Genomic DNA, 24,696 nt, shown 5'->3' with positions numbered 1-24,696 from the left:
CCTTCCTCGGAGTAAAGCAAGCTAATTATTTTTTTAAATGTATGAAAAATTAAATAGAGCAATATTCATATGATGCTGTAATTATTTATTTGAAGGTCAGGGTCTTAATAGACTGAAGGTAAGTGTCTAGGTTTTATCTTTGTATATGATGAATAGAGACAGTGTCTGACAGTCAGGAGTGCTCAATAAACATATGTGGAAAGGGGGAGGGAAAGAAAAAAGAACAGAAAAAGGATGAGAGAGAGGAGAGAAGGAAGATAAAGGCAAACCTGGGAGAAGTAACTGAAGGAGAAAGGAAGAAAAGATCTATAAAGTGCTGTAATTTGGGTGTAACCTCTCTTTATTTTTTAAACTGAATCAAATTATAAAGATTTCCAGATGACTATCTGAAGCAGTTCATAGTTCACACTTTTGAAGTGAAAAACTAAGGTTAATTATTTGTTTATTTTAGTAATGCTAAATTTGCTGATAACAGAAGATAGTTAAAATTGTATGGCTTATCAATCATTGACAGATTAATTAAAGTAAAGATAATTGTACCTTTATCTTAGTTCTTATGGTATTGAAATTGTTAAGGAAGTTTCTATTACTAACCTGGGTTTACTTTAAGGTTACTTTTAAGTGGTTATGTGACAAAATGGAAAATAAAAACATGTCTAATGTATGGATTACTCTATTGTATTAAAAAATATAATTATAAGGACTTCTTTCTTGGTTGAAGCTTATCCTTATTCTTTCAAGTTATAACATTTTCTTGAATACGCCAGTTAGTAATAAGTAAGAACAACTGAACAGGACACTTTTTATCCAATGTTTTTCTTTACTCCAACTTTGAAATAGGAATATTAAATTGTATAAATTATTCTGAAAATATTAAAATTTTTATGCCAGACAAAGCTTTAGAAAGTGACACATCTTATGTTTGAATGCCCTCTATAACCAAACATATTCTCCCCTATTCTAAACCATGGCTGACTTCCTTAATAGCAGGAAATTCACTATGTCCAAAGTCAGCCATTGTAATTTTTAGATATATGTCATGATTTTAGATGCTTCTTTTCAATATAACCTAAATTTCTCCTTCTATCTTCCACAACTTGAAAGTTGTTCTTACTGGTAACCATGTCTCCTCCTGGAATATGGGACACAGTTTAGAACACAAGGGAGCTTGTTGCAAAATTTTCCATCTGAAGAGAAAAATGATTAGTTCCAACTCAGGTCCCAAAGCACAGATGCTGCAGACCTAGAAGAATCAAACACATGTTTGTGTTTGTTGGTTTGTTTTTAAGCTATCATGGTTGATATGAACAGACTGATTCAGGATCTGGAAAGAGACTGTAGAAGATAAAAAGAGATGCAGATTAATTGGTTAAAAATTTTAATTGTCTTACAGGGTCTACTACCCATCTAATTTGTCTTATCATACCATACATGTTCTTGTCTTGCTATGCCTAGGATGTTTTATTAAACAGCCAAAACTCTACTGATACATTTTTAACAGTTTTGAGTGAACTCAGCATTTTATAAACAATGTTTTTTTAAATTTTGGACTTTCTGTTTCCAATATTCATTTTATACTTTTTCTTTGAAGAGAATCATTAGTTTTAGTAAAAAGAAACCTTTTTAAACAATTACTTTTTTTCTAGATCCACTGAGTGATCTAATAAATTCCTTTTGCTCTGTGATACAAGAAACTTCCTTAGCTTGTCTTTATTTGTGAAAGGGCTTGGCTTCCATTAAAATGAAAAGCAACTCGAATATCACTGTGCACAATTGTTTGCAACATCAAAGAATCCTACTTTTGGCAACACTTGACAGTATCATTGGTAGTGTCTAGCTCTCACCTTGCACTGAAATTTATAGGGAATCAGAAAATAACAGGGAAGTAAGAGAAAATCTTTACCAGGTCTCTCTCACTTAGGGTCCTGTTATTTTTGTTTAACTATGATTAAATAATTAAGGTTTGATCTAGCCCTGAGAAGTGAAATATACCTAAGTTTGGCTTACCCCTAATAAATAAAAATAAAAGGAATTATATTTTTCTATCAAGATGTTGGAGATTTGACACAAAACTTTCATTCAAAATGCATAGTAATTTTAGAAAAATGTAGAAGTAGAAAATCACTATCACGTAATGAAAATAAAAAATAAGATGAAACCTTTTAATATACACACACACAGCTATGAATACGTGTAAGCCATGGCATTTGGGCTTCCATATCTCAAAGGCATCAGTAATGGTCAATAGGTTGCCTTTCACAAAATAACAGGGACTGCAATTCCTCCACATTAGTAATGTCTTAGAACGTGTCACTACTTAAAAATAGAGTCTGGTGTTGGGCTCCCTTGATTAAAAGGTTGAAGGCAGAGGCAGAAAACTGCCAAAATCTAAAACTTTGTTTAAGATCTGAGCCATACATACAGTACTCAGTGAGTGTACCTGAATAGCACCACTATGTCCTGAAAAGGAACTTCGAAATACATTGTCAGACCTAGTGTTCTACTAAGTTTTTGGGCTGTTAATATGGGTAATTTTAAACCAAATTGACAAAGAGCGATGGCCACAGAGTGAGAAAGAAGAAGACACTAAAACATACACTTGGACGCACACACAAACATAAACTGTTCTTATTCAAAATGAGCATGTACGTGTAAATTCTTCCAGGTGAAAATTTACAGTTGAAATAATAACCACAAAATCAACAAGGAGATGGTAAACTATACAGGTTAAAATTATTTTTATGAAATTATATAAAAAACAAACATTTAGTCTGCTCAAGAAAATGGAGACATAAATTATAAACAAAAAATTTATAAAATACATCCATATGAAATAATAAAATGTGAAATTTAAAAATCAACTAAATTGTTAAATTTTATCAATTTAATTTTAAAATTATTCAATACGTTAGGACATATTCTTAATTTCATAAATTCCAAAATTTGTATAGCACCACAAAAGACCCTGAACAGTCAAAGAAATCATGAGAAAGAACAAAGCAAGAGGCATCATACTTCCTGATTTCAAGCTATACTACAAATCTATGGTAGTTAAAAATATGCTACTGGCATAAAAACAGGCAGACAGACCAACGGAGTAGAATCAAGAGCTCAGAATTAACCCCCCACATATACAGTCCACTAATATTTGACAAGGAGCCAAATGGGAAAACGGTAACCTCTTCAACAAATGGTTCTAGGAAAACTGGATAAATACATGAATAAAAATGAAATTGGACCCCATCTTACACCACTTACAAAAATTAACTTGCAATGGATCAAAGACTTAAACGTAAACCCTGACACCTAAAAATTCCTAAAAGAAAACTTAAGTAAATAGTTCTTTGACATTGGCCTCAGCAATGATTCTTTTAGATATGATGCCAAAAGTACAAACAACAAAAGCAAAAATCAATGTGTGACTATATCAAACTAAAAAGCTTCTACACAGCAAAGAAATAATCAACAAAATAAAAAGGCAACCTACAGAATGGGAGAAAATATCTGTAACCCATATACTGGGTAAGAAGTTACCATCCAAAATACATAAAGGATTCAAACAACTCAATAATGAAAGGAACAAACAATCCAATTTAAAAATAGGCAGAGAAACCAAATAGATATTTTTCCAAAGAAGACATCTAGATGGCCAACAGGCGCATGAAAAGATTCTCAATATCATTAATCATCAGGGAAATACAAGTCACTATGGAAAACAGTATGGAGATTATTTAAAAAGTTAAAATAGAAATAACATATGACCCAGCAACTCCACTTCTTTTTATATATCCAAAGGAAATAAAAACAGGATTTCAAAGAGGTATATACAATCATATGTTAATTGTAGCATTATTCACAATAGCCAAGATACAGAAGCAACCTATGTGCCAGTCAACTAATGAATAGATAAAGAAAAATATTATTCAATCATGAGAATGGAGGAAATTCTGCCATTTGTGACAACATGGATGAAACTTGAGGACATTATGCTAAATGAGATAAGTCAGAAGGACAAATACTGTGTGATATCACTTACATGTGGAATCTAAAAAAATGCCAGGCTCCTAAAACCAGAGAGTAAAATGGAGATTACAAGGAGCTAAGGGGTGGGGGAGTAGAAGAGATGTTTAACAGTACAAACTTGCAACTAGTAGATAGATCAGTCCTAGAGACCTAATGCACAGTATAGTGATTATAGACAACTATATTGTATTATAATGTCAAATTTGCTGAGAAATTAGATCTCCATTATTCTAACCACAAAAAAGAAATGGTAATTATGTGACATGAGAGAGGTGCTAGCTAATGCTACAATGGAAATCATGCAGCAGAGTATCAAAGCAACATGTACAGCTTAAACTTACACAATGTTGAATATAAAATATATTGTATATTTATTTATATATTATATGATTGAAAACTAGCTATAATTTTAATGATTTTATATTTGGGAAAAAATAATTCCTGATCAGTTAAAGGTGTACATATGAAAAATCAAGCTTTATAAACATTTTAAATATAGAATAGAATGCTGTATGAATCCAGGGTAGGAAAATATGCCTTTAAAAACACTCTAGAAAAAAATTAACAAGAAAATTTAATAAATTGTACAAATTTATCATTAAAATCTTTGGTCCACAAATTACCCAACAAAGTGATAAAAGTGATAGAGAGAAAATATTTGCCCTGTAATTATGATTATATTCCTACAGTTCTGTTTAGCAACTATTCGATTTTTCCAACAAGACATGTAATGGTAATTACTTTCCTTGCCTACTGCCTACTTAGAACTTGTGTGGCCATTGATTTGCTTTGATCAATGAACTCTGCAAAGTGACATGTGCCACAGTGTCATTTCTGGGTCAGAGTTTTAACAGCCATTTCTCGATTTGCTTCCTTTCTCTTTCTCTTGTCTCTGGGAAACAGAAGTATCCTAGATCACACAGTGGTTGCTCAGCAATGGATCCCAGAGGGAGGATGATGGAAAGCAAAGACCCAGCTGACTCACAGTGAATTTGTATCATGAGTAACATCTAAACATTTGTTTTTTTCTGGTTTTATTTTTTCATCATAACATAATTTAGTCATATGCTATATCAAAATTTAGCATAATTCAGTTACTTCTAATTAGAATCAAACTGTGTAATAACACACAAAACATTTTTTAAACCCCAACATATTAAAAGAAAAATTGAAACCAATCTGAATAGGCTATTCACAGAAGAGAAATCTCAAGTGGTTTAAAACTATATGAAACTACATGAAACCTATAAAGCTTTCCTGGTAGACATCACTTGGTTTTAATGCCCAGTGTCATAGAACTCATGCAACTCAACATGAAAAAACCAAACAACCTGAATAAAAAATTGACAGAGGACCTGAATAGACATTTTTCCAAAGAAGATATACAGATAGGCAACAGGCACATGAAAAGATGCTCAACGTCACTAATCATCAGAGAAATGCAAATCAAAACCACAATTGCCTCACACCTGTCAGAATGGCTATTATCAAAAAGAAAACAAATAACAAATGTTGGCTAGGATGTGGAGAAAAGGATACTCTTGTACACTGCTGGTGGGAATGTAAATTGGTGCAGCCACTGTGCAAACATATGGAAGTTCCTCAAAAAATTAAAAATACAACTACCACACAATCCAGTAATTCCACTCTTGGTTATTTACCCAAAGAAAATGAAAACACTTATTTGCAAAGATAATAGGCACCCCAATAATTATAGCAGCTGTATTTACAATAGCCAAAATATGAAAGGAACCTAAGAGTCCATTGATAAATGAATGGATAAAGAAGATCCGGTAAATATACAAAATAGAATATTACTCAGCCATTTAAAAAAGAAATCTTGCCATTTGCAACAACATGGATGGACTTAGAGAGTATTATGCTAAATGAAATAAGTCAGACAGAGAAAGGTAAATACTGAATGACTTCACCTCTATGTGGAATCGTAAAAACAAAACAAATGAGCAAACATAACAAAACAGAAACAGAGCCATGGATACAGAGAACAAACTGGTGGTTTCCAGAGGAGGAGGAATGGGTTAGGGGGATGAGAGAAATAGGTGAGGGAGATTAAGAGGTACAAACTTCCAGTTACAAAATGCTTGAGCCGCAGCTATGTACAGTATGGGGAATATAGTCAATAATAATGTAATATCTTTGTATGGTGATGGATGGTAACTAGACTTAACATGGTGATCGTTTTGAAATGTATAGAAATACAAAATCACTATTTTGTACACCAGGAACTAACATAATGTTCTGGGTCAAGTATACCACAAAAACAACAAACTCATATAAAAGGAGGTCAGATTTGTGTTTAACCGAGGAGGGGGAGTGGGAGAGGGGCAATTGGATGAATGTAGTCAAAAGGTACAAACTTACAGTTATAAGGTATAAAAGTACTAGGGATGGAATGTACAACATGGTAAATATAATTAGCACTGCTGTATGTTATATATAAACATTGTTAAGATAGTAAATCCCAAGAGTTCTCATCACAAGGAAAAAATTTTTTCTTCTATTTTGTATCTATATGAGATGATGGATATTCATCAAACTTATTGTGATGATCATTTCATGATGTTTGTAAGTCAAATCTTTATGCTGTACACCTTAAATTTATACAGTGCTGCATGTAAATTATATCTCAATGAAACTGGAAGAAAAAGTATGTATTTTTTTATAGATAACAGTGTGTGATAGAGACTATACCATCTAACTTCATAATTTTCCTTATTAATTTTGGGAGATTTAATCTGCCTTGGACTGAGAAAGTGTGTTTCCAGTTCTCCTTTCACATTCGGTAGTCTCGATGGAAGTTGTTCTTACACTCTCAGGTGCATACATATACTAACTATTATAATGGAAAGGGTTTAACTGTAGACTTTAGCATTGCAAAATTCCTTCTGTAACTATTTGTTGACTTTTGATCTCAAATTTATCTTATCATATATTAAGAGGTAGAGGCTTGGCCCTATAATCTCTTCTAGACCAATGGCTCTAGAGCTTCCTCTAGCACTTTTTTTCTCTTTCCATATCTTAATATGAAGTTTTCTTTCTGCATTGTCCTTACTGTCCTCAGCAGTGATGGTCTTTTCCTGGATGGGTTCTTAGGTTGGTTAGTTTTGAATGATTTACAGTAATCAAACCATCCTAATGCCATTACATTTTTACCAAAGTCTCCTTGCAATTATGTGGGAATTGAAGCCCGGAAAAGTTCTTTCCAATCTTAGTTGTTCTTAGATTTTTCTGCCAAGATTTCCAGTGAGTTCATTTGATGATATTGGGGTATTCTGATTCTCACTGTAGAATGTCTAAATCAAATACAGGTGTTGGCAAAAGCACATGATGTGTCAGTAAAAGACAACTTTATCTCAGATATTGCACTCAAAGAAACTGGTGAACAGTAAACAATGATTCTAATATTTTGCAATGCACTATAACATTATAACTATAACAGCATGTTAAATGTATAGGTGTACTAGGGATGTAATTTGTGTGTTTGCAGTGGTATGTATAGCTTAAATTTTTTTCCTTTTTGAAATAATAAGAAGTAGGATATTGGCTTGCATTTTTTCCTGATATTTATCAATGCTTTACTATGATAAAGCAGGGAATTTAAATGCACCAGTGATCAATAAAATATACATTTAAAAAAATTGTAAAAGAACATCAGATTAGCAAAGACTAAAGTGTAGCGTCACCAATTGTTGGTGGGAATGTGGATGCATGGTGACACTCATACATTGTTTGAGGAATTTGTACAAATATATATTTGTTCAAATATTTTGGAGAATAACTTGATAATATCTAGCCAATTGTAAGACACATGTAACTGGTCATAAAAAAAGAATCCCACTACTAAGTTAATAACATATAGAATCTTGAATATATACTAAAGAGAAAGATGTTTCAAGAGTTTTATTGGACAATTATTCTACAGTGTATAATTCAAAGCAAATTATGCTTCTCTACACTCCATTTTTTTTTAAAAAATGTATTTATTTATTTTGGGCCATGCTGCATGGCCTGCAGGATCTCAGTTCCCTAACCAGGGATTGAACCCTGGACATGGCAGTGAAAGCCCAGATTCTTAACCACTAGGCCACCAGGGAACTCCCTCTCTATACTTTAATACAAAGACAAATTATATCATGCTCTAATACAATAAAATGGTTGAAATGAATGATACAGCAATAAAAGCATCAACCAAAATAAATCTAAAACAGAGACAATGTTGAGAGAAAAAAAAGATCAACATGTAAAAAATATATACAACATGATTCCATGTAATATCAATATCAACCTATTTCTGTACAATCTATAACTACAAAATTTAGTGGCTTGAAAGAACAAAATGTTTGTATCATTTCTCACAGTTTCTGTGGGTCAGGAACATGGGAGTGACGTTTCTGTGCTCTTCTGGCTCAGGGTCTGAATGAGATTGTAGACAGATACTGGTTCAGGCTACCATCATCTATTGGCTTTTAGTGATAGATCACCCTCTTCCAAGGTGGCTTGCTCACATAGCTAGCAAGGTGCCATTTTTTGTTGGTAGGAGGCCTCAGTTGCTCCTTACATGGGCTTCTCCAAATGGCAATCTGTGTGTCCTCAGGACATGGTGAAATGTCCACTTGAAAAAGATATATACAAGAGGCCAAGACAGAGCTGTAGTGGCTCTATAATCTCACCTCAGGTGTCACAACTGTCCCCTCCCCCAGAGTCTACTGCTTACGCAGACTAGTCATTACTTACACATTACTATTCAGTAATGGAAGAAACTACTCAAAGGCAGGTTTACTAGTAGACAAAGATAACTAGAGTCCATCTTTGAGGCTGGCTATCAAATACTGTTATATAAAATGTCATGAAAATTAAAAACAATACCATATATTTGTTATATATAAACACATATATAGTCAAGTGAAATAGAAAATTCTGCAGACGATGAACAACTTCTTTGGATAGTGGTTACATCTGATGGGAACAGATGAAGTTGGGATTAGAGATTGGTCTATGGGGCCTTCAACAGTGTCCACTTAATTATGAAAGAGCATGAGGATTTGATAGATCTGGGTGTTAAATATATAGATGCTTATCATCCTTTCTCCTGTAAGTTTCCATAGAGGAAAATTACTTCATAATTAATAAATAAATACAGATGAGCAGCTTTTATAATTGCATGAGAGATAAATAAATCACTGCTCTCAGATGTTGTCCCCTTGACAGATGTCATCAAACCAGCAAACACTGGCTGTCCAGCAAGAGAATAGCTCTTGGGCACCTAAGACATTGTCTTGTCCTCAAAATTTACTTTGTTAAGACATCCCCTTTAAAGAAGGCCTCAGATGACAAAAATAATCTCTAAAGGGAAAAATCCCATGTGGTCCTGGATTTCCAGAAAAGTCTTGATAATGTGAAAGGGGATATTCCACCCACAGCTGTGTACATCTTGCAGGGTCATCTCATCAGTCAATTTGACAACATGAGGCATTCTCTACCTTAAGATCTATCTCAAAATCTCAAGTCAGTATTAGCAGCTGACATTTCTATAGTAACTACTATGTGCCAGGCATTAGGCTAAGTCCTTTGCATGTATTATTTCATCCTAAAAACAACATTATGGCATGCCCTGCATATTCCAAAAGGTGCATTTTCTTAAGGCACAGGGCAGTTAAGTATCTTGTTATGCAAATTAGTGGCGGATCAAAAATTTTACCTAGGAAATCTGGCTATTATGTTATCACCTTTCTACTGATTCTCGTTACTCTGGTTCTCTGATTACCACCTTAGAATCACCTTTAAAAAACTCTTCATAGATCTGTGTACCCAGATCTCCACTTTAAATATGGCAATAGTAAGTCATAATCTTTCTAATGAGAGCTTGAAGGGCTATGACTTTTCCCCTCATGTCTAACACTGGGAAGATGGTAAATCCAGACCAACTTCAAATTTCTGGAGCTCTGAGTTTGTCAAGACATGAAAAGCATGGGAAGGTCACCACCAGTCTCTGTTAGGACCCATGTTAAAGGCCAAGTGGCATAGCAGGGTGGGTATGACCCACCCTGTAATGCCCTTGATTTGGAAACCCACTATGGTGATTGAGCTTCCTGATATTTCACATAGGATCATTTAGGCACTGTCTGAGACAGCCCAGGATGTTGTATGTACACCACAACCTGGGTATCCTAAGCAATAGAAATTTATTTCTCATAGTTCAGGAGACTGTGAAGTCCGAGGTCAGAGTGCCAGCACGATAAGATTCTGATGAGAACCCTCTTTCTGACTTACAAATATCCGCCTTCTTTCCATGTATTCATGTGGCAGAAAAAGATAGAGAAAAAACTCTCTTGTGTCTCTTCTGATAAGGACACTAATTCTTTCAAGAGGGCCCCACCCTCATGAGCTCATCTAAATGGAATTAATTCCCAAAGGTCCCATCTCCAAAACCTATCATACTGAGCACTGGGGCTTCAACACATTAGTCTTGGGGGTCATAATTCAGTTGACAGCAGTCACTAAGCCTCATGCATCATCTGGTGCTCATGGTTGGCCACTCAACCTCAGCCAGGGAGGGTTGTTCATCTCCACCAACTTTTTATCCAGGAAGGTCTGATCATTGATTGCCATGGAGTTGCTTTCACAGGGCTCTCAGAAGCCACCTCTCAGGGATTGCAACCACAAATTCAAGGTGATAACATAGGTCAGTTTCTAACACAGTGGAGACATATACTAGGCCTTAAAGTAATCATCTTCCACTACTCTCCTAGTCCACACTCAGAAGGCAGTTTTCTTTTTGGTGACTTAATACCTGTAATTCAGGTATTTGCTCTAACTTGTATTCCTTTGAGGCTAAGATGTGTAGCCACATGGACTAAATTTTACCCTCAAGAGTGTCAGATGTTCTGGTACCTAACGTGTTCAATTCTTCATTTTAAACAAATCTTAATAGTTTGTGAAATATCCTTCTGATCTGAGGGTAAGCAATAGAAATTCATTTTTGAACAGTATTAAATAAGAAGACAATACTACCTTTTATTCTACTTCTGTTCATAAGGTTTGACTTTATTACTGAGTTTGAAGCCCCTGGGCTTTATCCTATTGCTAGATCTTGGCCTTTGCTCTATAAATTGGCATATAATTTGGTAGTAGAAAGCCTCTGTCTATCTTGTTTTGTCTTTTAGTAGTTTAGGAGATCTAAAGTGCACAGGACAAAGACTGTAGCTGCTAATTCCTTTCTCTGTTACAAAAAGTCATGCAGACTTTCTCCCCACATGCTTCTCATCTTGTTTGACCTGCCTTCTCAGGCTGTCCAAATAATAAGAATCACAGAGCCTCAGATCCAGAGTGCCAGTAGTTTAATATGGATTTTATCTCAAATATGTCCTCTCTTAGCCTAGACTTTGTCATATATTTTGTAGAATGTAAAAGTTTTCCTCTGTGGGTTTCCAGGAGTCACAGAAATTATTGTTACAATTAAGCCATTATAACAAGATAATAGTGTTCCTGTTGAGTATATACCAACCACGACGTGAAAATCTCTTACTGCAATATTTTGGGCAATCTAAATAAATCATTAGAAAAGATCTACTTCTAGCTAGCTTGCCTATGTACAGTTGGTGTGTTTTGAAAGGAGAGGTTTATTGTATTTTAATTTTGCAGGCAGCAAATGATGGTAATAAATAATGTTTCTCAAGACTGACTATAGGCCATTTGGCATGTATTGCCTTATTTAATCCTATGTGATAGGTACAATTATTTTCCATATTCTACAGCTATGGAAACTAATTCTTATAGTTTAAGGAACTTGCTGAAATTAGATGGTTAGTAAGAGGTGGAACTGGGATTTAAATACTGATATTCTGACTGCAGAGACCAAACTCTTAATCACTGGCCTCTATTATCTATCTATCAGTAGACCCATGTGGGGTAAAATGTTAAACACACAAATTCTTGGTTATGCTCCTTGAATATTGAAGAATTTGATAATCTATAGTTTTAAAAGCTTATCATGTAATTCTGCTGACCACAAGGCATTAAACCTCTGATTTATGAGATTTAAGTATTTCTGTTGCAGTTCCCTGATAGGCATGTGTTTTCAGTTTAATGAAAGCTCAGTCTCATTAAAACTTACCATTTTTCACCATTCTCAATCATATTTTAATATTATAAATCTATTTCAGATATTACATGAAAACAAGCCCTGTTCCCAAGTAATGACAGGGACTCTTCTTTTAACAGCTGGTAAATATTTGTATTAGTGACACATTCATCATCAAAAGGTCACAGATCCGGGCTTTCCTGGTGGTGCAGTGGTTGAGAGTCCGCCTGCCGATGCAGGGGACACGGGTTCGTGTCCCGGTCCGGGAAGATCCCACATGCCGCGGAGCGGCTAGGCCCGTGAGCCATGGCGGCTGAGCCTGCACGTCCGGAGCCTGTGCTCCGCAACAGGAGAGGCCACAACAGTGAGAGGCCCGCGTACCACAAAAAAAAAAAAAAAAAAAGTTCACAGATCCAGAGGGTGAGAAGGGGGAGTTAATCTGGGGAGCTTTAGCAGAAACACTGCTGTCTAGTTAATGGATGCAAAACTGTCACTGTTAGAACAGTCAAAGTGCTGTTATTCTGTGACTCCTGTGGTGATTGCAAATGCTAGAATGGACATTTTCTCACACATTAAACACTTTCTCAAAAAAAAAAAAAATCAACTTTGGTCTTGAGAATCTAGTAGAAATACACGAGCTAAAGAGATTTAAAATGTAAGCTTGAGAAGGTTGGCATGTTTATTAGGCAACATAAAATGCAGTGGTGGCACAGCTATCTTCAGGAGTAAGGTGGCAATTACCACATTATGTCCTGAACCTAACACATGGTTAAGTAGAAGAGAGTGGCAGTGATGCTGTGATTTCCTGGTTATAAATTTCTGCATCTATTATCTGATGACAAATTTATATTTTTCCCATTTCTGAATTTATGTTGCAGAAAAGCAGAAAAATAGCAACATTGCATTTCCTTCCTTCCTTTTATCTTTAATTTAAGCATGTTTGAGGGTAAAGCTGAGATTTGGGGATCAGATGTTTCAAAAATCAGGAAGCTCTAAGAAATAGCTTGAAGACAATGAGAAGATACCCCTACCTACAATGTTACAAAGACCTAAATTGTATATATTCCAGAGCTTGATACACGGTAGGAAGGGAAAATAGTTGAGAATAACTGAACTACAATCTCTTTATTTGGAAACAATAATTCTCATTTTCTTATAATTCCACTTCCATTACCCCATTTTCTTTTGTATTTTTTCCTACAAACCCACTTTTCTTCATTTTGAACATACCCCTTACATAAAACTTTCATGGATATGGGGAACTTCAGATTGTAATAAGGTGATCTTTTCATCAAAAGTCCTAGGTAATGTTTTAGCTACTGTGGTGGTAATGACAAATTTTCCTAAGCAGCCTGTAAGCTATTAGTCAATTGTTAATATCAAGGTGGTAAGCAAAATCTTTTAATAGATAGCTGATTTAGACCTAGGACCTTTCAATATTACTTTTGCCTAAGTTTCAGATGCTCTGTACCCCTTCTTGACTAATAAGGGAGTTATTTTCTAATCCCTTCAATATCTGAAATTTTCTAAGAGTATCTTATTTTTTATTGCTTTTATGCTTTATGAAAATTAAATATTATATCCTCCCTTATATATCTCTAACTCAACAAATATTTTTGAACCCTACTATATGCATCACTTTCTGTTACTCAGAGGAAATGTACAGATAAATGGACAGAACTTGCCTGTGCGTATTAAGGTAGACAGAATAATGGTCTCTCAAAGATGATCACACCCTAATCTCCAGAACCTGAGAATATGTTACCTCTTGACAAATGAAGCTTTGCAGATGTTATTAATGTTATGAACCTTGAGATGGGAAGATTATCATGGATTATCTAGGTGGGCCCAATTTAAACACCTGAGTTTTCAAAACCAGAGGATCTTTCAGGGCTGTGCCTAGAGAGAGCCAGGTAGCTAGTGGGAGAAATAAGAGAGACAAATATGCAAAGCCAATATAAGATGCATTATTGTGGGTGATGCTGACGGCAGTAGCTTCTCAGTTCTGCTAAGGACTCCTGAGAGGCTTACCTAAAGCCACTGCAAGTTGAAGGTTGACAAATTTATCCTTCAGTCCTTGCACCTCACTGAAGGCTTTTTCTGGGGTTGATAACTTCCCTGCTTTTATGCTCTGCTTAAATGAGGCTGAATGGGCTCCAGCTGTGAGAGGGAGCAGAAAGCAAAAAGAGATGAGAGGTATCCTTGTGAAGTGAGTCTCAAGTTACACAGAACTGTCTGCTGCAGGCCCAGTGTAATCACAGCAAATGAGGGAAAGTGCTCAGGCACCAGTGGTGTCTGCTACAAGAAGGCTATGGACTAATGGGCTCAGGATATTTATATATTCCTGGGAGGACAGACCTGGTAGAGAAGTCAAAAATGTAATTTTGGAAAGTTTTGTTTTTTGGGTGGGTAAAGAATATATATGTTGTGAAGGCAAATACATAATAAAATTAATAGACAATTCTCCCTGTTAAAAATAAAGGAGACAACCCTCCCTTTTCTTAGAGCATTTACTTTAGAAAATGTGTAATTATGTTATCTCTCCCTTTGAAATGTAAGTCAATTATTTTTGAAATTTATTTATTTTATTTTTGGCTGCATTGGGTCTTCGTTGCTGCACGAAGTCTTTCTCTAGTTGTGGGGAGCAGGGGTTACTCTTCGTTGCAGTGCACAGGCTTCTCATTGCGGTGGCTTCTCTTGTTGCGGAGCATGGCCTCTAGGCGTGCGGGCCTCAGTAGCTATGGCATGCAGGCTCAGTAGTTGTGGCTTGCGAGCTCTAGAGCAAAGGCTCAGTAGTTGTGGTCCACAGGCTTAGTGGTGCCACAGCGTGTGGGATCTTCCCGGACCAGGGATCAAACCCGTGTCCCCTGCATTGGCAGGTGGATTCTTAACCACTGCACCACCAAGGAAGTCCCTGAAATGTAAGTCAATTTTTTAAAGGATAAATAAGTCTCTTGACAGCTTAAAAATCCAGGAATGTGTTTCTCAAATTCTTGGAAGCCATTCCTTTGAAATATAAACATCAAGACATATGTTGCCTACGCCCCTCCAGCATCTGTGGGAGGGGAGGAGCCTAACTCCTGGGGTGCCTAGTTCCAAACTGTAAAACTATGAGAAGTTTATTTTTCCATTAGAGAAAGCCATTAGCTAACACAGATGGTCACCCCAATTAACAAGTTAATGTTAGGTGAATTTTATGTGACAAATATAGCTGTCAAGTCCTCTAGTCCTCTACTTGAGGATCAGCTGTAGTTTGTATCTTGAGAACATAGACGAGATAGATTTAATCTGCTTGGCCATCTAATAAAATGAGATTTCTTTCTGAATTTACAATCTCTTTGGTGGATTGCTTGTGATACACATCACATTCTGGTTTAATGATTATTCACTAATAAAATTGTTTCTCTTCTACCTTTGTGGAGAGGTTTTCTAGGTTGGCAGGAAATTTTGTTTTCAATTATATTTCTGCAACCACATGCAATCTGTTATTAAATGCTTAATTGCAAAGTAATTATCCCCGAGGTACTCAGAATCAACATTTTTTTTTTCCTCTCATGGGTAGATAATCACAATGGTAAGGGGGTACTGGTTAGAGTTTAAACATGTATACAGAGGTCAATCCAGTTAGATCACTTCCACTTTGAGAGAAAAGTCAGGGTTGATGTTGCAAAGCAGCACTAGAAAACCTGTGACACCAAAGCCACTGCATTCTTTGGTGTCTTGAGCCTCCAGGAAATAAATGTGTCTCCAGATTAGTTGTTAATTGCTTATTTTTATATGTTTTGTGGTGCGGTTTCCCCTCCTTATTTGTCAATTGCAAGAAAGTGAAACCAAGCTCCTGGGCATAAGAGCCTATCTTTTCAGCCTCCATGACATTCCCTGAGTTCCTAAGGGCAGATTTAAACAGTTGCTAATCAGGGAATGGAGGGAATGCAGAGACAGGGAGGAACAGCCAAGAGACAATGGTGCAGCCTTGGGGCAGGGTCCTGGTTCAGCCTCAAGGGATTCACATAATGATATCTTTAAGCTCCTTATAGAACCAAAACCCCCAACAAATGGAAGATGTCAGAATTCTTCATTCCAGAGAAGACCACCTGAGGTCAGATTAAAGGAACCAGAGAAGCTCATCAAAAGATTACCTGAGACCAGATTAAAGGAATGCATGCCCTACACACACCCAAATTCTATCAGCAAATACACCAGCGAAACATTGCTATAAAACTCCTCACCAAACTCTCCTGGGTTGGGACACATAGTTTTTTGAAGGGCAGGAGGCTGCTGTGTCCTGCTTCTCCTGGCAAAGCAATAAAGCTATTCTTTTCTACTTCACCCAAAACTCTTTCTTCAAGATTCGATTCGGCACAGAAGAAGAGATTTTGGCATCAAAAGGAGGGGATAATGAATTGGAACTGAGTCCCCCATCGATGAAAAATTAATCAGTCCATCTAAGAAAGAAATGGAAACTTTTATTCAAGACAAAATTGAAGATTGTAACATGGGAAGATCATCTCAGAAAGCTGAGAACTGTTCCACCTGTTGGAAGTCAAGGCACAATTATATAATTTTTTGAGACAGAGGGCTGTACATTAAATGATATATTATTGACCGTTTAAATAATCCAGATCTAAGTGCCATGTGACACCTTATCTAGAAGGAATGTTATCTGTAAGGAGTTGTTCTGTTGATGCTAGGAGAATGTTGCTCTTTATGGTTGAGCAGGTATTCCTGCCAATGGGAGAAGATTTGGTTAATGCATAAATGCAAGTATACAATGCAGAGTGAGGGCTAGAGGGAAGCCAAAGGGCAGAGAAGAATTTTTATGTTTAAATTTTTCTTGTCTTGAAGGGGGACCTTGAAGATGGCGGAAGAGTAAGACACGGAGATCACCTTCCTCCCCACAGATACACCAGAAATACATCTACACGTGGAACAACTCCTACAGAACACCTACTGAAGGCTGCCAGAAGACCTCAGACCTCCCAAAAGGCAAGAAACTCCCCACGTACCTGGGTAGGGCAAAAGAAAAAAAGAAAAAACAGAGACAAAAGAATAGGGACGGCACCTGCACCAGTGGGAGGGAGCTGTGAAGGAGGAAAAGTTTCCACACACTAGGAAGCCCCTTCGCGGGCGGAGACTGCGGGAGGCGGCGGGGGGAGTTTCGAAGCCGCGGAGGCGTGCACAGCAACAGGGGTGTGGAAGGCAAAGCGGCGAGATTCCCGAACAGAGGATCGGTGCCAACCGGCACTCACCAGCCTGAGAGGCTTGTCTGCTCACCAGCCAGGGCGGGCGGGGCTGCGAGCTGAGGCTCAGGTTTCGGTTTCAGTCGGAGCGCAGGGAGAGGACTGGGGTTGGCGGCTTGAACATAGCCTGAAGGGGTTAGTGCACCACAGCTAGCCAGGAGGGAGTCCGGGGAAAAGTCTACACCTGCCGAAGAGGCAAGAGACTTTTTCTTCCCTCTTTGTTTCCTGGTGCGCGAGGAGAGGGGTTTAAGAGCGCTGCTTAAAGGAGCTCCAGAGACGGGCGCGAGCTGCAGCTAAAAGCGCGGACCCCAGAGACGGGCGCAAGCCACGGCTAAAAGCACAGACCTCAGGGACGGGTGGGAGACGCTAAGGCTGCCGCTGCCGCCACCAAGGGGCCTGTGTGCGAGCACAGGTCACTATCCACACCCCTCTTCCGCGGAGCCTGTGCAGCCCGCCACTGCCAGGTTCCCGGGCTCCAGGGACAACGTCCCCGGGAGAACGCACGGCGGACCTCAGGCTGGTGCAACGTCATGCCGGCCTCTGCCGCCACAGGCCCGCCCCGCACTCCGTGCCCCTCCCTCCACCCCCGGCCTGAGTGCGCCAGAGCCCCCGAATCAGCGGCTCCTTTAACCCCGTCCTGTCTGAGCAAAAAACAGACGCCCTCCAGCGACCTACACGCAGAGGCAGGGCCAAATCCAAAGCTGAGCCCCTGTGAGCTGTGAGAACAAAGAAGAGAAAGGGAAATCTCTCCCAGCAGCCTCAGAAGCAGCGGATTAAAGCTCCACAATCAACTTGATGTACCCTGCATCTGTGGAATACATGAATAGACAACGAGTCATCTCAAATTGAGGAGGTGGGCTTCCAGAGCAAGATCTATGATTTTTTTCCCCTTTTCCTCTTGTTGTGAATGTGTATGTGTATGCTTCGGTGTGAGATCTTGTCTGTGTAGTTTTGCTTCCACCATTTGTCCTAGGGTTCTATCCGTCCATGGTTTTTTTTAAAATTTTTTCTCTTAATAATTAATTTTAATAACTTTATTATACTTTACCTTCTTTCTTTCTTTCTTTCTTTCTTTCTTTCTTTCTTTCTTTCTTTCTCTTTCTTTCTTTCTTTCTTTCCTTCCTTCCTTCCTTCCTTCCTTCCTTCCTTCCTTCCTTCCTTCCCTCCTTTAAACAACGAATCATCCCAAATTGAGGAGGTGGTCTCTGAGCAAGATTTATGATTTTTTCCCCTTTACCTCTTTTTGTGAGGGTGTATGTGTATGCTTCTGTGTAAGATTTTGTCTGTATAGCTTTGCTTCCAACATTTGTCCTAAGGTTCTATCCGTCCCTTTTTTTTTCTAAATAAGTATTTTTTAATTCAATAACTTTATTATACTTTATTTTATTTTACTGTATCTTCTTTCTTTCTTTCTTTTTTCCTTCTTTCCCTCCTTCCTTCCTTCCTCCCTCCCTCCCTCCCTCCCTCCCTCCTTTCTTTCCTTCTTGCCTTCTTTCCTTCTTTGTTTCTTTCTTCCTTCCTTCCTTCCTTCCTTCCTTCCCTCCTTTCTTTCTTTCTTTCTTCATACTTCTACTAATTCTCTCTACTTTTTCTCCCTTTTATTCTGAGCCGTGTGGATGAAAGCCTCTTGGTGCTCCAGCCAAGAGTCAGGGCTTTGCCTCTGAGGTAGGAGAGCCAACTTCAGGACACTGGTCAGCAAGAGACCTCCCAGCTCCACATAATATCAAATGGCGAAAATCTCCCAGAGACCTCCATCTTAACACCAGCATCCAGCTTCACTCAACGACCAGCAAGCTACAGTGCTGGACAACCTATGCCAAACAACTAGCAAAACAAGAACACAAACCCACACATTAGCAGAGAGGCTGCCTAAAATCATAATAAGGCCACAGACACTGCAAAACACACCACCAGACGTGAAACTGCCCACTAGAGACACAAGATCCATCCCCATCCACCACAACACAGGCACTAGTCCCCTCTACCAGGAAGCCTACACAACCCACTGAACCAACCTTAGCCACTGGAGACAGACATCAAAAACAGCGGGAACTACGAACCTGCAGCCTGCAAAAAGGAGACCCCAAACACAGTAAGATAAGCAAAATGAGAAGACAGAAAAACACACAGCAGATAAAGGAGCAGGATAAAAATGCACCAGACCTAACAAATGAAGAGGAAATAGGCAGTCTACCTGAAAAAGAATTCAGAATAATGATAGTAAGGATGATCCGAAATCTTGGAAGTAGAATGGACAAAATGCAAGAAACAGTTAACAAGGACCTAGAAGAAATAAAGATGAAACAAGCAACGATGAACAACACAATAAATGAAATTAAAAGTACTCTAGATGGGATCAATAGCAGAATAACTGAGGCAGAAGAATGGATAAGTGACCTGGAAGATAAAATAGTGGAAATAACTACTGCAGAGCAGAATAAAGAAAAAAGGATGAAAAGAACTGAGGACAGTCTCCGAGACCTCTGGGACAACATTAAACACACCAATATTCGAATTATAGGGGTTCCAGAAGAAGAAGAAAAAGAAAGGGACTGAGAAAATATTTGAAGAGATTATAGTTGAAAACTTCCCTAATATCGGAAAGGAAATAGTTAATCAAGTCCAGGAAGCACAGAGAGTCCCATACAGGATAAATCCAAGGAGAAATACACCAAGACACATATTAATCAAACTGTCAAAAATTAAATACAAAGAAAGCACATTAAAAGCAGCAAGGGAAAAACAACAAATAACATACAAGGGAATCCCCATAAGGTTAACAGCTGATCTCTCAGCAGAAACCCTACAAGCCAGAAGGGAGTGGCAGGACATACTGAAAGTGATGAAGGAGAAAAACCTGCAGCCAAGACTACTCTACCCAGCAAGGATCTCATTCAGATTTGATGGAGAAATTAAAACCTTTACAGACAAGCAAAAGCTGAGAGAGTTCAGCACCACCAAACCAGCTTTACAACAAATGCTAAAGGAAATTCTCTAGACAAGAAACACAAGAGAAGGAACAGACCTATAATAACGAGCCCAAAACAATTTAGAAAATGGGAATAGGAACATACATATCGATAATTACCTTAAATGTAAATGAACTAAATACTCCTACCAAAAGACACAGATTGGCTGAATGGATACAAAAACAAGACCCTTACATATGCTGTCTACAAGAGACCCACTTCAGACCTAGAGACACATACAGACTGAAAGTAAGGGGATGGAAAAAGATATTCCATGCAAATGGAAACCAAAAGAAAGCTGGAGTAGCAATTCTCATATCAGACAAAATAGACTTTAAAATAAGGACTGTTAGAAGAGACAAAGAAGGACACTACATAATGATGAAGGGATCGATCCAAGAAGAAGATATAACAATTGTAAATATTTATGCACCCAACATAGGAACACCTCAATACATAAGGCAAATACTAACAGCCATAAAAGGGGAAATCGACAGTAACACGTTCATAGTAGGGGACTTTAACACCCCACTTTCACCCATGGACAGATCATCCAAAATGAAAATCAATAAGGAAACACAAACTTTAAATGATACATTAAACAAGATGGACTTAATTGATATTTAAAGGACACTCCATCCAAACACAACAGAATACACATTTTTCTCAAGTGCTCATGGAACATTCTCCAGGATAGATCATATCTTGGGTCACAAATCAAGCCTTGGTAAATTTAAGAAAATTGAAATTGTATCAAGTATCTTTTCTGATCACAACGCCATGAGACTAGATATCAATTACAGGAAAAGATCTGAAAAAATACAAACACATGCACGCTAAACAATACACTACTTAATAATGAAGTGATCACTGAAGAAATCAAAGAGGAAATCAAAAAATACCTAGAAACAAATGACAATGGAGACACAACGACCCAAAACCTATGGGATGCAGCAAAAGCATTCTAAGGGGGAAGTTTATAGCAATACAAACCCACCTTAAGAAGCAGGAAACATTTCGAATAAACAACCTAACCTTGCACCTCAAGCAATTAGAGAAAGAAGAATTAAAAAAAACCCAAAGCTAGCAGAAGGAAAGAAATCATAAAAATCAGATCAGAAATAAATGAAAAAGAAATGAAGGAAACAATAGCAAAGATCAATAAAACTAAAAGCTGGTTCTTTGAGAAGATAAACAAAATTGATAAACCACTAGCCAGACTCATCAAGAAAAAAAGGGAGAAGACTCAAGTCAATAGAATTAGAAATGAAAAAGGAGGCGTAACAACAGACACTGCAGAAATAAAAGAGATTATGAGAGATTACTACAAGCAACTCTATACCAATAAAATGGACAATCTGGAAGAAATGGACAAATTCTTAGAAATGCACAACATGCCAAGACTGAATCAGGAAGAAATAGAAAATATGAACAGACCAATCACAAGCACTGAAATTGAAACTGTGATTAAAAATCTTCCAACAAACAAAAGCCCAGGACCAGATGGCTTCACAGGCGAATTCCATCAAACATTTAGAGAAGAGCTAACACGTATCCTTCTCAAACTCTTCCAAAATATAGCAGAGGGAGGAACACTCCCAAACGCACTCTAGGAGGCCACCATCACCTTGATACCAAAACCAGACAAGGATGTCACAAAGAAAGAAAACTACAGGCTAATATCACTGATGAACATAGATGCAAAAATCCTCAACAAAATACTAGCAAACAGACTCCAACAGCATATTAAAAGGATCATACACCATGATCAAGTGGGGTTTATTCCAGGAATGCAAGGATTCTTCAATATACGCAAATCTATCAATGTGATAAATCATATTAACAAATTGAAGGAGAAAAACCATATGATCATCTCAATAAATGCAGAGAAAGCTTTTGACAAAATTCAACACCAATTTATGATAAAAACCCTGCAGAAAGTAAGCATATAGGGAACTTTCCTCAACATAATTAAGGCCATATATGACAAGCCCACAGCCAACATCATCCTCAATAGTGAAAAACTGAAAGCATTTCCACTAAGATCAGGAACAAGACAAGGTTGCCCACTCTCACCACTCTTATTCAACATAGTTTTGGAAGTTTTAGCCACAGCAATCAGAGAAGAAAAGGAAATATAAGGAATCCAAATCGGAAAAGAAGAAGTAAAGCTGTCACTGTTTGCAGATGACGTGATACCATACATAGAGAATCCTAAAGATGCTACCAGAAAACTACTAGAGCTAATCAATGAATTTGGTAAAGTAGCAGGATACAAAATTAATGCACAGAAATCTCTGGCATTCCTATATACTAATGATGAAAAATCTGAGTGTGAAATCAAGAAAACACTCCCATTTACCACTGCAAGAAAAAGAATAAAATATCTAGGAATAAACCTACCTAAGGAGACAAAAGACCTGGATGCAGAAAATTATAAGACACTGGTGAAAGAAATTAAAGATGATACAAATAGATGGAGAGATATACCGTGTTCTTGGATTGGAAGAATCAACATGGTGAAAATGACTCTACTACCCAAAGCAATCTACAGATTCAATGCAATCCCTATCAAACTACCACTGGCATTTTTCACAGAACTAGAACAACAAATTTCGCAATTTGTATGGAAACACAAAAGACCCCGAATAGCCAAAGTAATCTTGAGAACGAAAAAAGGAGCTGGAGGAATCAGGCTCCCGACTTCAGACTATACTACAAAGCTACAGTTAGCAAGACAGTATGGTACTGGCACAGAAACAGAAAGATAGATCAATGGAACAGGATAGAAAGCCCAGAGATAAACCCATGCACATATGGACACCTTATCTTTGGTAAAAGTGGCAGGAATGTACAGTGGAGAAAAGACAGCCTCTTCAATAAGTGGTGCTGGGAAAACTGGACAGGTACATGTAAAAGTATGAGATTAGATCACTCCCTAACACCATACACAAAAATAAGCTCAAAATGGATTAAAGACCTAAATGTAAGGCCAGAAACTATCAAACTCTTAGAGGAAAACATAGGCAGTACACTCTGACATAAATCACAGCAAGATCCTTTCTGACCCACCTAATAGAGTAATGAAAATTAAAAACAAAAATAAACAAATGGGACCTAATGAAACTTCAAAGCTTTTGCACAGCAAAGGAAACCATAAACAAGACCAAAAGACAACCTCAGAATGGGAGAAAATATTTGCAAATGAAGCAACTGACAAAGGATTAATCTCCAAAATTTACAAGCAGCTCATGCAGCTCAATAACAACAACAAAAAAACCCAATCGAAAAATGGGCAGAAGACCTAAATAGACATTTCTCCAAAGAAGATATACAGATTGCCAACAAACACATGAAAGAATGCTCAACATCATTAATCATTAGAGAAATGCAAATCAAAACTACAATGAGATATCATCTCACACCAGTCAGAATGGCCATCATCAAAAAATCTAGAAGCAATAAATGCTGGAGAGGGTGTGGAGAAAAGGGAACACTCTTGCACTGCTGCTGGGAATGTGAATTGGTTCAGCCACTATGGAGAACAGTATGGAGGTTCCTTAAAAAGCTACGAATAGAACTACCATATGACCCAGTAATCCCACTACTGGGCATATACCCTGAGAAAACCAAAATTCAAAAAGAGTCATGTACCAAAATGTTCATTGCAGCTCTATTTACAATAGCCCAGAGATGGAAACAACCTAAGTGCCCATCATCGGATGAATGGATAAAGGAGATGTGGCACATATATACAATGGAATATTACTCAGCCATAAAAAGAAATGAAATGGAGCTATTTGTAATGAGGTGGATAGACCTAGAGTCTGTCATACAGAGTGAAGTAAGTCAGAAAGAAAAAGACAAATACCGTATGCTAACACATATATATGGAATTTAAGAAGAAAAAAATATGTCATGAAGAACCTAGGGGTAAGACAGGAATAAACACACAGACCTAATTGAGAACGGACTTGAGGTTATGGGGAGGGGGAAGGGTGAGTTGTGACAGGGCGAGAGAGAGTCATGGACATATACACACTAACAAACGTAAGGTAGTGGGAAGCAGCCGCATGGCACAGGGATATCGGCTCTGTGCTTTGTGACCGCCTGGAGGAGTGGGATAGGGAGGGTGGGAGGGAGGGAGACGCAAGAGGGTAGAGATATGGGAACATATGTATATGTATAACTGATTCACTTTGTTATAAACCAGAAACTAACACACCATTGTAAAGCAATTATACCCCAATAAAGATGTTAAAAAATTTTTTTCTTGTCTTGCCATAAAATATAAATTTTATTTCACACCCTAAAACTGAGTTCCCTTGCCGAGTTTATAGTTAATCTCTCTATCCAAAACTTT

The sequence above is a fragment of the Grampus griseus genome (genome assembly GCF_964374135.1).
Source record: "Grampus griseus genome assembly, chromosome: 3".
NCBI classification, from domain to species: domain Eukaryota; kingdom Metazoa; phylum Chordata; class Mammalia; order Artiodactyla; family Delphinidae; genus Grampus; species Grampus griseus.
The sequence above is the reverse complement of the archived record's forward strand: the minus strand, read 5'-3'. Positions refer to the sequence as shown.